The sequence below is a fragment of the Nelumbo nucifera genome, chromosome 1, assembly GCF_055504915.1.
Source record: "Nelumbo nucifera cultivar China Antique chromosome 1, China Antique-T2T, whole genome shotgun sequence".
NCBI classification, from domain to species: domain Eukaryota; kingdom Viridiplantae; phylum Streptophyta; class Magnoliopsida; order Proteales; family Nelumbonaceae; genus Nelumbo; species Nelumbo nucifera.
In genome coordinates, this window is record NC_142649.1 from 137,281,761 (window position 1) to 137,302,257 (window position 20,497).

The 20,497-nt window shown below is 33.1% G+C and overlaps 1 long non-coding RNA gene and 6 other non-coding genes across 7 annotated transcripts; all 7 read left to right on the forward strand.

The window, feature by feature from the left end:
• Positions 1-9,628: 9,628 nt before the first annotated feature.
• LOC148803875 (uncharacterized) lies at positions 9,629-12,181 on the forward strand. Its single transcript, XR_016080238.1, has 2 exons — positions 9,629-10,307; positions 11,832-12,181. It is a non-coding gene; the product is annotated as an uncharacterized LOC148803875 (long non-coding RNA).
• Positions 10,012-10,153, forward strand: LOC148803876 (small nucleolar RNA snoR134). The gene has a single exon (XR_016081780.1). It is a non-coding gene; the product is annotated as a small nucleolar RNA snoR134 (small nucleolar RNA).
• LOC148803877 (small nucleolar RNA U36a) lies at positions 10,390-10,475 on the forward strand. Its single transcript, XR_016081800.1, has one exon. It is a non-coding gene; the product is annotated as a small nucleolar RNA U36a (small nucleolar RNA).
• LOC148803878 (small nucleolar RNA Z223) lies at positions 10,556-10,648 on the forward strand. Its single transcript, XR_016081520.1, has one exon. It is a non-coding gene; the product is annotated as a small nucleolar RNA Z223 (small nucleolar RNA).
• Positions 10,760-10,876, forward strand: LOC148803879 (small nucleolar RNA Z278). The gene has a single exon (XR_016081752.1). It is a non-coding gene; the product is annotated as a small nucleolar RNA Z278 (small nucleolar RNA).
• On the forward strand, positions 10,990-11,106 carry LOC148803880 (small nucleolar RNA Z278). The gene has a single exon (XR_016081753.1). It is a non-coding gene; the product is annotated as a small nucleolar RNA Z278 (small nucleolar RNA).
• Positions 11,659-11,764, forward strand: LOC148803881 (small nucleolar RNA snoR97). The gene has a single exon (XR_016081686.1). It is a non-coding gene; the product is annotated as a small nucleolar RNA snoR97 (small nucleolar RNA).
• Positions 12,182-20,497: the final 8,316 nt, after the last annotated feature.

Here is a 20,497-nt window from a genome sequence, read left to right on the forward strand (position 1 = left end):
GTAATTTGATTTTAACCGAATAATGATCACCGCTAATTGGAATAGGATCCAACCCAAACTAAGTCCATTCACACCCCTATTATTATTGTAATTGTAGAGTATTTGACACAACCCAAACAGTTGTGCATCCAAAAGGTGTTTTTTTTCTAGCTAACTTGCACTAGGATCTAATAAATGACACCATTGTAACTTGCACTAGGATCTAATAAATGACACTATTCTAACTTGCACTAGGTCCATTCTATGACACTATTTCTCAAAGCTCACATCTAGAGTGTGCACAATTTTAGATGATGATAATAGTAATAATAATGTATCTAAAATTATTTTATAGAATGTATGTTTTTTTGTTTATATATATATATATATACTAGCAGGGACCCATGCAGTGCACAGGATTTATTAAGAGAAAGTTAAATAATAAAAGGGTCATACACTGATACCCCTTATACTTTCATGGATTTACTAAAATCTACCTTATAGTTAGCATTTTACTAAAACACCACTTATAATTTGCAATGGATTTAATCAATCTTCCATTAGGTGACAATGGAAAATGACAGTGTTGACTTAATGTTCATTTAAACAAATTTAATCAAAAGAAAATAAAAATAAAGTTACCATTTTGCCCTTAATAAGACATGGGCAACCACTCTATTGGCTACATTTGTTCAATTTTATTTTTTATACAAACACTCCTTAATGAAATCATGGGCCTAAGGCCTTGACCTCGATTCTAAAATCAACCCCCATCCCCGATCCCTGATGGAGTGACGAGAATGGGTTCCCCGTGGGGACCCGAATCCCCAAAATATTTTCCGATAATAGTATTTTTTAAAATAAATAAAAATTATAAATTATAAATAATGTTTTAAATATATTTTGATATATATAATATAAATAATATAATAGTATATTTAATATAAATAACATTTAATACACACACACACACACACACACACACACACATATATATATATAATCGAGGTCTGGGTGGGGCATGGACCTCAATCCCCATCCCCGACCCCGATCTCGATTGGGGATTCCTATTAATCCTCATCCCGGCAAAACATTCCCCATCCCCAACCCCATTGGGTCGGGGAAGTTAGGTCCCCATCGGGGATGGGGAAAATTGCCATCCCCAAACGTGTGTTCTAATAAATGACCCTAATAGAAACACATAAGAGTATATAATTGTTTTATATTTTCAACTTTTTAAATAATTAATAACTATTCATATTTTATATACTACTTTTAATAAAATTTTAATAATACAAAAATAACAATAATTAATTTTAGTTAGATTTATTTATCAAACTGATGAAACCAACCAACCCAATTAACTCGACCTGAGTTGGTCGGTTTTCTAGTATTTTAGGTTGGCTTTGGTTCAAAAATTTTCCAATTCGATCAAGTTGGATTAGTTCCACTTTGGCCATTTGTAAACCGACCAAAATCAAACGACCAAACCATGAATATATATTAATATTTTATATTTTAAATATAATTTTTAATATGAAAAAGTGGAAATTTTTCCATATTTCTATCTAAAATGTTTTATATCATAAATCTAATTTTTAAATTTATTATTTAATAATCACACTATAATTTTTAAAATTAAATTAAAATTTTAAGTTTAAATCTTTTGAATAGACTGACCAAACCAAAAAATCGACCCAAAACAATACAACTTGAGTGGGTCAGTTTTCACAAAAGTTTAGTTGGTTTCAGCTGACTAACTCCCTAACCTGACTAGGTCAATTTGGTTGGCCAAATAGCCTACAACTGCACCAAACCAACTCATGAACACTTATAATTTTAGCTAAATTAATAGTCTTATCTCTAATAAATAACAATAGTTTAATCTCCCATAATTATTGAAAATTTATAGAAAAATACACACTTATTGAAAATATATTGATAATGAAAACTACAATAATTATAGAAAATTACAAAAATACAATAAGTACTAAAAACATATTAATTTAGTCAATAAATAGTATAATCTCAAATAATAGTTGAATTTATACTAAATATTAATCAATAACTTATAACAAAAACACAATAAATACAATAAGTACAATAAATTAATTTTAAATTTTCAATAATAGTAATGTAATCTCCAATAATTATTGAAAGTTTTCTATTAAATAACTTAACAAAATAAATTTATACATACTTATTGAAAATACATTTATCACAAAAGACAATAAATATTAATTTTAGTATATATAATTATATAATAAATATAGATTAAGAGTTTAAAATTATTATTAATAAGTATTATTTTTTTGAAAGTAATTTTCTCGAATTATTACTTGACATAAGTGAAATTAATTATTTATAATATTATGTAAAAATATTAAATTATTATTAATTTCAATATTATGTTATAACTATTTTTCTACTTTTTAGATTTTTTTTAATTTATTACATAACTTATTTATTTTAACTATTTAAAATCTAGTTATGTTAAATATTTAGTTATTTAAATATTTAAATAATCTATAAAATATTTAATTTTTTTTATTTTAATTTTATTTATTTAAATCTATTACATATTATTAAATGTTTAAAAAACATTTAAATTGATAATCCATAAAAAAAACATAATTTAAATTGTTAGTACATAATTTCATGATATATTTTGTAAAAATATAAAATTATTTTTTGTGTTTTTAATAAATATTTTAGTTATTTTATAATTTTCTTAGAATATTTAAATAATTCTTAAATTTTTTAATCCATGGTTTCTTTAGATGGATATAGATAAAATGTATGTGAGAGGATAAATAGGAATTAGAGATAATTTTGGAGAAGTGGGGGAGGTAGTTTATGAGTAATTTTAGGAGAAGAGATAATTAAGTTATTGGGAAAGTGCATCTCATTGGTTCTCTCAAAGGAGATACATGCTGACATGGCAGTTTTAATATATATATATATATATATATATATATATTATTTAATTATGGCATCATGGGTTGATCCATTTGGTTTGTATGGTTGAATTTCTTGCTTGGCATATGGGCAAGAGAAGGTTTTGTTTTTGGGTCCTTTTTTAAAATATGAGTTTTATATTATTGAAAGTATTGGATATAGATCTAATTAATATAATTTATTTATGAGAAAATTACCTTAAATAGAGAGAGAAAGAGAGTAAGGTTTAATATCTACACCATTTTTAAAATATTAAAAGAAATGCCCATTGAATATTTCGAAAAATTAATGGATAATGAATATATAGAATCATGATATTAATGCCAATAGTGACATAGTTGTATATAACATGTTAAACTTTCCATCTTTGTCACATCACACTGTTTTTATATTATACTTGATTGGGGGGGGGGGGTGGATTATGAATTTCAAGAATGGTACTTTTGGATTTTGTATTTATAGTAGCTTTTTAAATTTGTTGTAGATGCAATTGATAAAGTAAGTTTGGTTAAAGAGCCAATTGAGGCAGAGCTTATAATAGATTATAAAGCTTTGTCATTTTCTAATGAAGAAGTGATGGTGGAGGCATTGAATGGCAATGAACCATCGATATATTCGTGTTTAAGTAGTTACATAAATAAAATTAGGAAGATTACCAAAAAGCTTTCTTTTGTTAATTTTGTTTACAACTCTCGACCTTTTGCTAAACTTTCTCATTTTATACCCTAGAAGGTTAAACTTTTGAATGAATGTTGTATATGAGAGAGCCCCTACTATGACTACAAATGAATTAGACTCGGATCGTATTAAACAAAATCCGAATTCGGTCTAATTATTGAAAACTTGCATTCAAATTTGATCCGACTATTGAAAACTTGCATTTGAAATCGAAATCCAATTGAATTTGGTTTTAATCTAACCTTGCATTCATTTATAAAATAAAAAATAAATAGTTCATTACTTTTCAACTTTTATATATAATAAATTAATATAAATATAACATATTAAATTTATTATATGTAAATTTATATATAATATATATTATAAAAATATATTTTTTATAATTTTAAATATAGTTATATATTAAAACTAATAAATATTACAATATAATGAAATTTAGATTTTAATTTGGGATTGGACAGAGTAAAATCTGAATTCGATTCAATTATTAATCACCTGTAGATTGCAAAAATCTTAATTAAAAATGTGTTCATTTTTTTATATAATTTTTTATATTTTTTGTGTGTAAAAATAATTTTGATATGTTACATTTATTTACTTTTTTGTTTAATATGATAAATATATGATATTATACAAGTGCCCACATTTTTTTTGCACAATATATGTATTTTTTGTGTTTTTATTATTTAATTGTGACAAGATCAACACATTTGATCCAAAAGTATAACTATTAATCTCCACCAAACAAGAAAATAATTTCATTTTTGGTTAGTTTTAGATTAGGTATTTCATTTTTATTGTTGATAAAAATATTTTTTGTTTGTTACCCTTATTTTTAATTTGATTAATAAAAATATCATAAATATGTTACAATTTTTTACATTTTTTTGTAATTTTTTTATATTCATCTCTATTTTAAAAAATTATTATTTAACTATGGTTTCGTGGGTTAACCAATTTGATTATTATGGTTGAATTGTTCACTACTTGGAGGAAGGAATGATTTTGTTTATGAGTCTCTTATAAAATATATGGATTTATATTGTTAAAAGTATTAAAAAAATATATAATTAATAGTATATATTAGTGAAAAAATAACTTAAATATAGGATTAAATAAGAGAAGATGAGAGTTAATACCTTAATATAAGACTTAGTTAGAGGGGATTAAGTAAAGTGAAAAGTAATAGTTGAAATTATGTTTTCAACCTCACAATTAGTGATGGACTAAATTCACAAAAATGGGTATTTTAGTCAAGAAAAGTTTCACACCCTCATTCATACTTTTAAAAATAGTACAAATGATTAGTGCAATTTCAACCATCTTAGTTAAAGTTTTATCAAAACATAAATTTACCCCTTAGATAACTCAAGTTGAAGGGGCAAATTTTGTCAAATAAAATTTTCAAAAAATGACACCAATTTTACACTTTTACAATTAGTATAGATGTAAGTTCCAATAATGTGCCATGCCCTTGCCCATGATGTCTTCGGAGCATTCATAGGGTTTTCTATTTCAAGAAATCCCATCTTATACTGGACCATTGGAGTTAGGGGAGGGACTATCCCTCCATTGAGAACATGCAATTCGCTTTGTGGGTGTTCTATAGTGTATTTGTTGATCATGTTATGTAATAATTTTGCACTTGAAAATGCATGATTTCATGTTATGGATTCACTAATAATGTCAATATTGCATCAACAAATACTTGTTCTCGATAAAAAACACGAGATAGTTCATCATTCAAAATTATGGAGAAATTTGTGTTTTTATTTTTATATTATTTTTGTTGGTAAAAAGAACTTGCTATTAAGAATGGTGGTATATAAAACTTACGTCCAACAACAATACCATAATGCAGTCCCTTAGCCACTACCAAATGGTTTATTTGTGCTCTTCGGGTTTGTCTCCAAACATGGTTAAGGTGCATCTTTTTGCGTGAAAATGAGTTGAAAAAAAAGGCAAAAAGTTCCATTTAGAGCTTCCAAAAATAGTTTGAAATGGACTTCCCACATCTTTTCGAGGCTGCGGGCTTTCGATGACTAGATCTTTTCCCAACCAAATGGGAAAAGGCCAAAACGCGAGCTATCAGGCTTCTAAAAAACTTACAGCCCAATGAATAAAAAAAAAAGAACTTACAGCCTACACAAAAAATATACGTCAAGCAGGGTCCTAGTAAAGCTAGAAGACATTGTGCTTCATAGTTCATGGCTTCAACTTTGATGGAGCTGCATCCATTTCAAAAAATCAATTTACTCCCTTAATTAAGTGCCCATTTGGGAGGGCTGAAATTGTAGTGGCTTGGGGCTTTTGGAGGTAAGAGGTGGATTTGAGCCAAGCTGAACTAAATATTTTGTCATTGGAGTTTAGCTTGGAAAAAAAATAAAGAGGCTCAAGTTCAAGTTCAAGCTCAATTTTTGCCTATAAACATGAGCTCGATTGGCTCGATTCTGAACTTTATATGTTTGAACTAGTTCAACAATGAGCCAAGCTTCCTAAAAATAAAATAAAAAAGCATATTATATTATATTATATATATATATATGTATGTATGTATGTATGTATGTATGTATGTATAATTTAAAAATAGCATATAAAATATAAGCTCGATTATGCTCACAAGTTTCATGAGTCAATCTTCATTGGCTCAAAGCTTGGTTTAGACTGAACCAAATCGAGCTTTTCTATAAGTCAAGCTCATATAACTCGTGAAAAAAAAAAAACTCGATGCATGCCCACCCTATCATAAGCTATGTTTGGTGAAAAAATCTAAAGATCCAAGGGAATGGGGCATATGGTGAAAATTTTGACGATCCCAAATCGAATGTTAGTAAGTCATTTTTGGGTTGTTCATCCATAGGAATGGCAACAGGGTAGGGTGGGAATGGGGAGCCACTCCTTGTTCCTGTCCTTGTCCCTGTTGGTGGGGACAAGGTCATCCCCATCCCCACGGAGATCCACACTACCCGTGTTTTTTATTGTGCCAATCATTTTGTTTTTATTTTTATTTTATTTAAAAAACTAAAATAAAATAGTTAAATTTTACAAATCCAATTAAAAAATATAGAAATATATTCAAACGTATTATTAAAAAATATTAATATACATAGATACATGCATATGTACGTCCATATATAAGTGGGGATCCCTATGAGGGTGGGGCGGGGAATACTCTCCCTGTCGCCATTGGGGATGACAATTTTCCCATCCTTGTCCCCATTGGGGGGAAAATCATCCCATCATTGAAAGGGGGGGGGGGTATGTGGGGATCGAAGAAATGGGGAAAATTGCCATCTCTATTTGTCCACTTCAACCTCTAGAATAGCTGGTTCAAAATACCTCAAAGTAGGGGTGCAAATGGATCAAATTATGATTCAATTCAAATTCAAATCTAGTCCTCTTTTATCGGATTAAGATATCCCTAGCCGGATTTTTTGTTTGACCAGATTGGATCACAATGTATGGACGAATTTGAATCACTCCTATCAGGTCATACACATACATACATACATTTATAAATGTATTTATATTGCATATATTGAATCAACTCAAATCCTTAGCAGATATCCAGTAAAATGATATGCATTCAATTCGGATTATATGGAATTTCTATTGGATTAGATTCAGATATACCCCAATTCAAATCCAATCTTGTTCGTTTACTTCTCTACCTCAAAGCAACTAGAGTAACTTAAAAGTCACAGATGCAACATTGATGAATTTCCAACATGCCAAGGTAGAGGATCTCATATTTCTCACAATGTATGCCAAGGTAGACCTCTTGCATACATTGCATCCAGCTACACATTAGGAATATCTCTTGTACATGTTTGTTGAATTTATGGGGAGATGTTCCTAACGCGTGCCTAGATTTTCATGCTTATAGAGTGTGTGCGAAGTCTTTGTTTACAAGGAACCCCTCACAAGAAATAATTCAAATATGCTACAACCATGTAGAACATTTCTATGAATGGCAACTGAGATTAGGGATGGCAATTTTCCCCATCCCCAACAAGGACCTGACTTCCCTGACCCGATGGGATCGGGGATGGAGATTATTTTGGTGGGGCGGGGATGGGGATTAATAAGAATCCTCGATTGGGGTTAGGGTCGGGGATGGGTATTGAGGTCCCCCGCCCTGCCTCGACCTCGATTATATATATACATATATATATATATTAAATGTTATCTATATTAAATATAAATTATTATATTATTTCTATATATCAAAACATATTTAAAACATTATTTATAATTTAAGTTTTTTTATTTATTTTAAGTATTTTTTTCAAAAGAAATACTGTTATCTACAAATATTTTGGAGATTCAGGTCCTCGCAAGGAACCCATTCCCATCAGGGGTCAAGGATGGAGGATACATTTTATCCCTGACAACGGGGACGAGGATGGGGGTTAATTTCAGAATCGGGGGGTTGGGGACAATGAATATGATCCCCGCCCTGTTGTCATTCCTAAGTGAGATGTTTTGAATGTACGGTTGCCCATGAATTTAACATAAATGTACATGAAATATTTATAATGGGCAGCTAATGTTATGTGAGCAGAATGTTTGTTTGTAGTAAATTTAGGCTCTCTAGTGGGCATAATTTTAAAAGGTGTTGAGGTGAGGCATTGAGGTGCACTAGGGATGCAAATGGATCGGATCATGAATTGATCTGATTCGAGATTCGATCATATTTGGTTGAATTCGAACGACTCCTGTTTGGATCGAATTGGATAATAGGATTCAATTAGAAATCGGATTGGGTTTGGATCACCTTTATCCGATTTAATATAAATATATATTATATATAATACATATATATGTTATTTATTTATTTATAAGTATATAAAAATAAATGTTTTTTTTGTTTTTTACTTTAATTTTCTTGTAATAATTTATTAAATTTTAAAGAAACAAATCGAATTGTACCAGACCCAAAGATTTGACTTACCAATAGGATTCAAATTCAAATTGGGTCATATTAGACCCGATTGGATCTTCATATCATATTAGATTTGATATGAACAGTATCGGATTGAATTTAAATATACCCTGATTCGAATCTAATCCAATCCGTATATGCATCACTAAGGTGCACACCTCGATGCGAGGTGGAGCTGAAATGCATGGCTTCAAGCGCTTTGCCCCTTTGTTAAGAGGCTGATGCCTCTATTTTTGAGAGGCCTATGCATCAACGCCTTGTGCCTCAAATTGGTGAAGCATAAGCATCATACAAATAAGCATTAAAAGTTTATAACTGAAAAAAATATAAATTAGTTATAATACTTATTAAAATTTAAGAAATTAATTATTTAATTTTATAAATAAAATATATTAATTTATACCATTTTTTTCATAAAGTTATTTTTATTTAGTAAAAAAGTGTTATTAAATGTAAAATAAAATTTTAAAAAGTATCACATTAAAAAGAACACAATTTAATAAAAGATATTGTATATAAATTAACTATGTAATAATAATGTATTTGAAATGATATATATATATATATATATATATATATGTATGTATGTTTCTACGTGTGTGAATAAACAATGGAATATGCAAATTAAATAAATAGATACTTTTATTTAGATGAATTATTACCATCAAACATATGATTAATTTTAAACATAAAATAATATAATATGTAAATATAAATATAAATAAAATAAAAAATAAACATTTAAAAACATAAGGCCCATATTAATAAATATATAAGTAATGGAAAGGAAATATGTATAAAAATAAAATAAATTACATGTTTATATACATGCATAGGTATATACATTATATTTATATATAAAAATTAAATATATAAATATATAATTTATCAAGGCAAACCTATACCCACCCGCCCCCTCGTCCCTTGATCGAGATTGGCTTCTATCAGGGCAAACTTATATCCACACCGTTTTAACAACCTTTCTCAACTTTGCATTGAGAATGTCTTCTCATGAAATAAAGCACACAATATGGAGATATTAGCTCAGTCTTTTTAAAACCTTGGTTGTGGGTAGATTTATGTTAGTTGTGATTCTTGTGAATAGCACATGGGTTGGATTTGTCCCGGACCCAAAATCAAGAGTTGTTCAGATGTTGGACTGCAATTGCCCTCGATCCAGCCCATTCCATCCGACTTACGCGGTTACCCACTTATGACTTACACTGGCACACCGAGAACCTAGGGTTTTAGCTTTCTAGGGTTTTATTAGAGATGTTCTCTGCTTCTCTATATAAGCCGAACCCCTTGAAGGCCTCTTCAGTTTCTCATAGGAGTCGTTCTTTGCCGCTATGGTGTTAGGGTTTTCATTTCGCTAGAGATCTGCAGAAGCAAAACGAGTTCATTGCATCTCGGCTCTTTACAGATTCTCGTTATCTTCGAGGGTATTTCTGCACGGTGCACCCCGGGCTTCTCTGAAAGCTTAGATGACGGTGAAAGCCCCATTGCACGTGCTAAAGTGAGCCGTTTAGTGTTGCAGTTTAGCTCTGATCTCTTGACCGGCTAATCTGTGTCAAAGCAATGGCCACATCTCTAAATCCTTCATCTCTTGCCTCTCCTCACCTTTAGCTCTTTCCCGATTACACTCGGAAATAGCTCTGTCATGGAGGCAGATAATTAAATCGGCGGTTTTAACGTGGGGGTTTCACCCTTTCAATGGTCTTGCCTCTAAAAATTCTCGCCATAGGTGAGATGAATGTTAGATCTTCGTAGCTTTAGCGTTGTTTTTTCTCAAAATTCCCTTTGCAAATCCTAGTGTAAATTGGCGTTGGCTATGATTATATATTATCCGCGCTTCTGAGAGAAATCCATGAAGCATACAAGGAAAAATGGTTGAATTTCTTGATATGAGCTGACGTTGTTTTATAGGATTTTATATCTTTTGATAATTCCAATTTACCGTTTTTACATATTATTGCTTAAATTATATAAGTGGATGGGCAGTGATGATAAATTTACAGCTTTAAATGCCAGTTCTGCTTCAGAAAATTCTTGATTGATAGAGCTGATACATGTTCTGAGCCAAGTTCCAGTAGATTGACGAGTTATCCGAATGAAGGATTTGAACAACCTATTATTATTAGCTAAGGAATGATTCCCTTGTTTCTTTTTCATTTTTTCCCTTTCGTTTGATCAACTGCCGGTGATGAGTTATCCATGTTTTTGAGGTGTAGTTGGTTCCAAGTCCCTGTTTGCAGGGAGAACCTACTTGGAGCTGCTACATTTTTGTACGAAATTACTGGATATTTCTGAGGCTTTAATGCATATTTTGGCTTTTGTAGTCCTAATTATTTTTGTTCCTCAAGCACTCGAGTGTATTTCTTTTGCTTACAACCTTGGGCATAGTAGAACCAAGCCCTGCTGGGTTTTCCGGTGATGATTATATCCATATAATTTGAGGTGTAGTAGAACCAAGCCCCTGTTTACAGGGAGAACCTACTTGGGAAAACTGCATTTCATATGAAATTAATGGATATTGCTGAGGTCTTGCCTTGTTATCCCACGTCTACGTAGAAACGCTATTAATAAAAGTTGAGGTCATATCATTTTCCCTTGGTCTTCTATGATGGCACAGATCAAGGATCCATGAGACCCCTAACCAGATTTAATGTCCCAGCATGTCAACCGTTGAGCCACTCCATTACAAGACCTAATTACATCATTTTAACTGATAGTAGAAAACAAACTAGCTGTAGTTTGAATATCTTAAAAAATAAACCAGATGTCTGAGGTTATAGCAATTGTACGTAATCAAGTTATTTCCCTTCCATGTAGATGTGCTTTTTACAATTTGAATGCCAGGGCATATATGCTAACATGGTTTGTAAAATTTTAATGTTAGATATAGAAATAAAAAACAAACTTCATGAGCATAACTTAACGAGAGTCTTTTCCATGTATAGAAATATTTATGTAACTTAATACCTCTAATATATGACCATTATGTGGGATTCATTGTATGGTTAAATATGCAGTGGAGAGTGTGATTTATTGATAGAATGTATTTAAATTGAGTTTAAACTATCCTCTTATCCTGTTCTAGATGGTGGATATGGAGGCTGATAAACTCATAAAACATGTGTTGTCATCAGCTTCATCTCTTGTATCTTCACGAGATTGGAGTTAAATAACAGCACAATATTTCCGTCATTTTAATCACTAAATTATTTTTGAAGGTATTTTTTTGTGTGCTCTTTTCCTTCTTTTGCAGGTTAGTTGTGGAGACGGACCATCCCATAGAATGTGTATGGAAGTAGTGAAAGAATATTTAGTTTTGCGGTTGCATCGTATGCAATCTTTAGAATGTATTGATGGCGATTTGGTTTACAGGGAGGGCTACCCCTCTTGTGTAGCCCATTTCTCTGCCAGGAGAAAATAACTAAAGTGGTTTAATGTGGTTAATCTGAGAATTTTACTTGTAAAGAACTAAAGGGCTTCCCCCGATCATCAGTTCTTGATCGGGGGCTCTACAGAGATTTTGAAAAATCTTTGTAAGTTTAAGAAAAGTAGTTTAAACTTTTATAATATTTTTTTGTTTATACCATGAAATGTGGAAATTGTCGTGCTTGTGTTATGTTAATATGTTTGCAACTCTTATTTAGGTTCTGTGCCTACAGGGCCAGTCCATGCCCAGTCCCGCATAAAGCCTGGAAAATTCTCGGTTGGGCTTGGGCCCCAACATTTGTATATATTATAATATGCTTATTTTATTATATGTGGTATATATACATAAGTATATTATATACACAAATATATTAAATGTTTATTATTTTATACACAAGTATATTATATGGTATATATACACATTTATATAATTAAATGTTTATTATTTTATTATAATTAAATGGTTATTATTTATTTTAAAATATAAAATAAATATTTGTAAATTATCACTTGTGTCAACACTTGAGTCATTGCAAGTATGGGAATAGAAACACATGTAAATTAGCACGTTCTTTGGTCAACGTCTGATTGTTTGGTCTGATCATTTGCTCTGCTCCAGTTTTCTGATTAGTTTTTGGTTGGCCCTCTTGAAGAGAATATATGTTATGTATTCATCAGATAGAATATTCGAAGAAAGGTATTTGAGTGCTAGTATTTGGAAAGGAAAAACATATTAGGGTGAGAGGCACCATTAACACATAGTGATGTGGAAGTAATCTCATGGACTTGACGCATGGTGGTGTGCTTATCATCTCCTTGGTGATTTCTTTGTGGTGATCTCCTTGATTATTTGCCTCTACTAACTAAAACAAAATTACGAAAATATCTCTGCTGTTTTGAATTGAGAAGTCTGATCTCTTAATTTGAGACCATATCTGAGAGAATTTTGGCGGCCCTATGGATAGGAATGGCCATAGGTACATCTCGGCTGCTGGGGTTGTGAACCACTGGACCATATGCTGATCTTCTTCCTCCTATCTGTTTCTGCATCAATGGTTCAGATTTGTATTTTGGTTCATAAAGGGCCAAAGCCCATATACAAAAGCGAGGATATGGACATCTATTGTTATAGCCATCCTTGGGAAACTTGCTTTCTTCCGTTATGAGGTTAGAGAGGTGCATTTTGCAATCCCAGCTGTTGATAGATGGATCCTACAAGACCTCAATTTGGTGATGGATGGCTTTCCTAGCAGAACAACTCTTTCCATAGGCATTTTAATAGTCGACATCCTCATTGCTTTGCTCAGGAGGCATAATGGTGTCAATCCTCGTTACTTTGCAGCACCATTAAATTTCCCTAGCAAACTTGATTGGGCAGCGACCCATCCAACCATCTGGGTCAAAGAAGGTTGCAAACATTGTATTTGAATGGTGAAACCTTGTGCGACTAGCTTCTTCATAACAGCAATTCACCATGGGGTCCTTGTCAATCATGCATTATAAAAATGGGAATCCTTTATAGCATGATTGCGACACTGTAATTCCCCTCTCTCTGACATCAAAAGTTGTGTTCTTTACAAAAATCAACCTAAAATTGACTCTGAACACTTAACCCAAATAAATCCTAAAGTGCAGAGGGTGATATGCTATGTGAATTCACAGCAAGGGAAGAAAGGGGATTTTAAGGAATAGAAGCAGATGTGTTTGCTTATTTCCTTGTATTAAAAAAGCAAAAAATAATCCCCTATAGTGAAAAATTCCCTCAGAAAAGAGCTTTTGCCCTTTTAAGAGGCCCTCTCTAATGCACAAACAGATCTTGCTGATAAAAAATAGCCCAAAAAAACCTCTGCTTTGGTGTTTCCTCTCTTTCTCTCTCTTGCTTGCTTTAAATTGGACAGTTTGCTCTAATCTGTTCTGTGCAACTTGACTTGTTTGAAATTTGTGAAACGTGAATCCCTAATTAGTAGCAACATGCGTCTAGAACAATCATGTAATTATTTATTAATGATGTCAATGTAAGGTCCATGCTGAATAAAGACAGAGCTGTGTAGCTTACTTCACTTGTTTGTGAATAGGAAGCCTTCCAAGAATGGCAGGGGAAAAATGTAAAGAAACTAAAACAGTGATGTCAAATTGTAGTCAATTAAATTTCTTCTTCTTAATGTATTGTGGTATCAAATAAAAGATCTAGTCAGTTTTTATGCTATTTCTTTTTCTTTTCCAGCCTATTTGAGTCAGAAAGACATCAGTGATATTTTAATGATGCAGACGGACAAATATGGGACTAATAGTTGAAAAAGTAACATCTGCATGAGGTACACTAGGTGGAGATCTATTTAAAGCATAAGAAGAAGAAAAACACTGTAGACATGTTGAAGGATTCCAACAAGAATGATGGATGGAAAATATCCATTGAACTGGATGTTGAAGCACTGAAGTCAAGTTCTGTCTCAAGTGTATTCACAGATGAAAAATATTCCAGCTGCTTCTCATGTTTTGAGATGGAAAATATCCAAAGCTTCCCATGTTTTGAGAACTCTGTAAAAAGACATGGTCAACAACAATTTTTTTACTGTTTATACTGAATTTTAAAGCTTCCCATGTTTTGAGAATACTGTAAAAAGAAATGGTCAACAACATATTTTTTTAACTGTTTATACTAGATGCCTATACTTGAGACCATGTCCATATATTTTTCTGTGGAAATTGTAGAGATAGCGAAATCTAGCCATAGGGCTATTTTTGTATTTTTATTTTTCTTTGCTGTATATCTATTCTTTCTATTATCTCTCTCCTGTACATTAAAGGTATATTTGTCCTTTTACAATTTAATATAAATATATCTTTTAGGGTGTCAATTGACACATGGTGTCACACCCACTATTTGGCTGTACTCTCTTATCTCTCTCTTTCTCTCTCTTTTATGACTTTCGATTGACATGGTATTAGAGCAAGTCCCGACCTGAACTTCACACAACACCTCTGCTACTACTAATTCAAGGACTCTCTAACAGTATTTGGAAGTTCTTGAGTGTCTTCTTTATTTATCTTCCTGGATTGACTATAGATTTGAACTTTACAGATTTGTTTTCTGTATTACTGTGCCATTGGGTTCACCTTTCTTCCCATATCTCCCTATAGAGACATCGGATCAGCCTGAAATTTTAGATCTGGTGTCACCCAGAGCAAATCTATTGAACCTCCTTGGTTTGGTTTGGATCGATTTTATCTTTGAGGGGTTTTGGTCCACTTTTCAGTTCAACAGAACTCTATAGTTGCCTTTTTGGGCATCAACAGAAAGATACTCTTCTTTTTCTTCTCTGGTTCGAATTTCTCTTGGATTTTTGAAGTGTGTGTTGTTTTCCTTTTGCCTTTCAATGTCATCAGAAAATGATGGATGTTCTTCCTATTAAGTTTAACGGTATGAACAATGCACTATGGAAGTTCAACTTTTAGTTCCATGTCGAAGCTAAGGGTCTTTGGGGATACCTAGATGGTTCTATGTCTAAACCTGATGACTCTAACGTTAAGGGATTTAATCAGTGGAAGATCGACAACATAAAAATTGTGTCATTGATTCTAGGCTCAGTCGAAACTGATATTGCTATCTCTATGAGAGGATACAAGACAACCTATGAGATGTATTAATATCTTGAGAAAGTTTATCAGCAATCAAATACCTCTAGATAGTATCTGATAGAGGTTGACATTTTTTCTTATTATCAGGGAGATAGAAAGGGCCAGGAATAATATGCCGAGTTCATTAACCTTTGGACATAATATGAGTTAGTTCACATGGGAGATGATCTTTCAGACATTTGTGTTACATGAAGGAACACTTTGACAGGAGAAAAATTATGCATTTCCTAATGCATCTAAGGCTAGAATTTGAATTTGTCCGATCTAATATCCTAAGTCGAGAAACACTTCCTGACTTAGATACTATTCTTGGGGAGATTTTGAGGGCAGAAACCAGATTGATTACTTAGATTGCATTGGATGGAATGAAGGATTTCAACATTGATGCTGTCTTCTTGACAATTAAACCCAAGGGGAAGAAGAATTTCTCTAAGATATAGTGTTATGAATGTAAGGAGTATGGGCATGTTGTCTCCCATTGTAAGAAGAACACATGCACCTATTGCAAGTAGGTCGGCCACATTATCACTGAATGTCCTACCCGGCCTCAGAAAGGTAGTGGTCCAAATTAGAAGAAAGGGAACTATAAAGCCAATCAGACTACTGTAGATGGTTCAAATGCCTCCTCCTCTATCACTTACTTCTGTAGTTGGCCAAAATGACACATCCAATGGCATGTCTGAAGAAAGGATTCAACAGCTCATGTCCTCGGTCATCTCCTCAGCATTCTCTGCTATCAGTTTGTTTATTAAGTCATTGACCTATTGCCCTTCACCGAACCACCTTTGGTATATTGACTCAAGAGCCTCTAACCACATGACAGGGGTTACTCTTGGTTAGTATCCCAAACCCCATCTTCCCAATAGACATATTATTACTACAAACGGTGAGAAACTTGACATACTTGGTTGTGATGATTTGTATTTATCTACCTCTAAACCATCTCTATTTCATTTATCCAAAACTTTATTTGTACCTAAACTCACCACCAATTTGATTTTTGTTGGCCAATTTGTAGAGGAAGGTAATAATGTCTCATTTACTTTTGATGGTTGTTTGATACATGACCGACAAACTGGGAGGTGAAGGGGAATGGGCATAGGTTGGGGGGACTTTTTGCCTTGAAGTTTAAGAAGAATAAGACTACTTCTGCTTCTACTTCTACTTCTTTTTTGCTTTCTACTACTAGTTCCAGATCTTTTAAATGTAATAATGATTGGCATTTGTGGCATAAACGCCTTGGCCATCCTTTTTCTAAGAAACTTGATCAGCTATTTACTTCTAGTAGTTTATCTGTTTTTGCTATTTTTCTTTTAAGAATGTAAATAAAGGTTGCATTACTTGTGGTTTATGTAAGAGCCATATTTTACCATTTCCTTCTTATTCTGAGCATGCAACCGTTCATTTTCATTTAATACATAGTGATGTCTGGTTGTCTTCAGTTGTTTCACGGCTGGGATATAAGCACTTTGTAACCTTTATTGATGATTGCACTCGTTTCACTTGGGCTTATTTTTTTTTCAAAGAAATCTGAAGTATACACTATTTTTAAACATTTTCACACCTATGTAATTACCCAATTTGATGCTCGAATCTGTGTGCTTAGATCGGATTTAGGGGGAGAGTATTGATGGGGATTTCCAAAATTACTTGAAACAACATGGATTTCAGCCTCACAAATTCTGTCCGAGCACCCCACAACAAAACGGGGTAGTAGAAAGGAAGAATGAACACATCTTGAGTGTAGAGAATGCTTTTACAGGATTCCCATGTACCCTCTTGGTTTTGGGTGGAGGTGGCCAACACTGCCGTGTATCTCATAAATCGTCTTCCATCATTTGTTTTGAATAACTTCTTCCCTTTTCAATCTCTCTTTCACAAACCCCTAGACCTATTCATGCTTAGGGTTTTTGGTTTTGCTTGTTTTGTTCACCTTCTACCCCATGAACGCACAAAGTTAACTACACAAGTAGCTTTGTGTGCCTTAATGGGATACAGTTCTGAACATAAGGGGTTCCTTTGCTATGATCCTTTGGTTAGTCACTTTAGAATCTCTCGTAATGTAGTCTTTCTTGAAAGTGTTTCATTTTTTGAATATATTGTGAAATTCCCAGCTCCTATTTCCTTGTTGCACAGTTTTGATTCTATAGGTACCTCAGATATTCCATTTGTCGCCTCTACAGTAGCTTCAGATGTACTTCAGGAAGCAACTGCCTTCTTTAATCTCCATCCCCCCTCTGCTCCGCCTCTAGTTGCTGATTCGGTCACTCCAGCTCCCTCAGTAAATGTACCTAACCTTCCTCCTGAACCCACTTTACGTTGTTCCACTATAATCTCTCGTCCACCTAACCGCTATGGTTATTCACCAGACCATAGCTCCTTTTCTGCTGTTTTATCTACCACAAACATTCATAGATCTTACCAGTAGGTCGTAGCAGAACCACACTGCAAAGATGCCATGGATTTTGAGATTCGTGCCCTTCTTGAGAATGACACCTAGGACCGGGTTCAACCTCCACCTGAAACATCTCTCATAGGAAGTCGAATGGTCTATTTTGTGAAACTGAAATCTGATGGGAACCTAGACAGATATAAAGTCAGACTTTTTGCACAGGGCTACAAACAGAAATATGGGATAGACTATGAGGAGACTTTTGCTCCTGTAGCTAAAATGACCACTGTACCTTTTCTGATGACTATATCTGTAGCCAAACAGTAGACAATCTATCAGATGGATGTCAAGAATGCTTTTCTTCATGGTGAGTTGAAAGAGATAGTCTATATGAAACCCCCTCCGGGATATTATACAGACCTGCAGTTTGTTTTTCGTCTGAAGAAGTCACTTTATGGCTTGAAGCAAGCTCCTAGGGCTTGGTTTGAGAAGTTCAGATCCGTCATCACTGATGTTGGCTTTACCCAGAGTCCTTTTGATTATTCCTTATTCATCTTAAGGAGGAAGCAGGGAATAGCGATGATACTCCTTTATGTTGATGATATACTCATTACAGGGGATGACATAGAAGGAATTTGTAGGCTACAACAGTTACTTAGTGAGTCCTTTAAGATGGAAGCCTTGGGGCCCTTGACATATTTCTTGAGACTTGAAGTGAGCGGAAATTCTCGAAGCTACTTTGTTGTTTAACAGAAGTATGTGATTGATCTTGTTAAACTGGCAAATCTTAGTGACTTTAAGATTGTGGACACTCTACTAGAACTGAACCTGAAACTCAGCAAAAATGATGGTTCTCCTCTTGAAGATCCTACCCTTTATTATCAGCTAGTGGGCAGTTTAATCTATCTCACCATGACTCGACTAGACATATCTTATGTAGTTCAGATAGTAAGACAGTTTGTGTCTTCTCCGAGATAACCACATTTATTTGCTGTTCTTTGGATTATAAGATATGTGCGAGGCACACTGTCACATGGGATATTCTTCTCATCATCATCTCCTATTCATCTTATGGCCTATGTTGATGCTGATTGGGCTGGATGCCCTGATACCTGACGATCCACTACTGGCTGGTGTGTTCCTAGGCAACTCCCTTATTTCATGGAAGTGCAAGAAACAAGCTACTGTGTTCAAATCTTCCACTGAAGCTGAATGTAGGGCTATGTCTTCCGTGTGTAGTGATGAGATCATATGGCGTCAAGCTCTTCTATTTGAAATACTAAATGAACCATCATTGTCTGTCCCTCTCTATGCAAACAATATCGATGCAATAAAAATTGCATCCAACCCCGTCTTCCATAAGCGCACCAAACACATAGAAGTTGATTGCCACTTCATTCGCGATCTCCTTCTTGAGGGTACCATATCTCTTCCACATGTCTCTTCTGAGCTCTAACTAGCAGACTTGTTGACTAAAGCAATGACACAAGCTCGACATCTATTTCTCATGGACAAACTAATGCTTATTCTTAGGCATCAATTTGAGGGGGAGTGTAGAGATAGTGAAATCTAACCGTAGGGTTATTTTTGTACTTTTACTTTTCTTTATTGTATATCTATTCTTTGTATTATCTCTCTCCTGTACATTAAGGGCAGATCTGTCATCTTACAACTTAATATAAGTATATCTTTTAGGGTGTCGACTGACACAAGGTGTCACACCCACCATTCAGCTATACTCTCTTATCTCTCTCTTTCTCTCTCTTTTTTTGACATTCGAATTGACTCTGACAGAAATAAGAGTATGAGACAAAGTCTACTGGTTGAACCATTTCATTGTTGATCCTCTGAAATACAATGAAGAGAAAAATATGTCCCCTATACAAGTAAATACGTGATTTAAGGAGAAGTTTTTTCCTAGAGGCTTATCCATATTGTATAATATGTTTTCCCCAAAACCTTAGAGATAGAGCTCACCACAAATCAGAATTTACCAAATCTCTTTTGAGTTTTTCTTCACAAATTTCCCAAGAAAATGAGACCTTAAAAGGATACCAACTGGTTTTGTGAAAATGCCTAAATTAATAGTGAAATAATCATATTTGCAATTATTTTCACTCTAATTCCTAAAATTCCCAAATTAATAAAAAAAAATAATGAGAAATAGTGACAATTTGAAGGGTATCAAAGTTGATCAATAAAGAGAAATGCCATTAATATCTTTTTCTCTTTGGTTTATTTCTTTTTTTTTTTCCCTTGAATTATGTTTTTAGGGGTGTTGCATTTAGAACCTAGTTTAGGTATATTGGAATTGGCATGCGTCAAGAATGAATGAGGCCTATTGGAATTGGGGTTATCCCATAGAAGTTGATACTATATATAAAAGTGTGAATGTAATGTGAAACCTTTTTTTAGACTAAAATTACTTTCTATTTCTTTGTTTGAGAAAGACTATAAAAGTC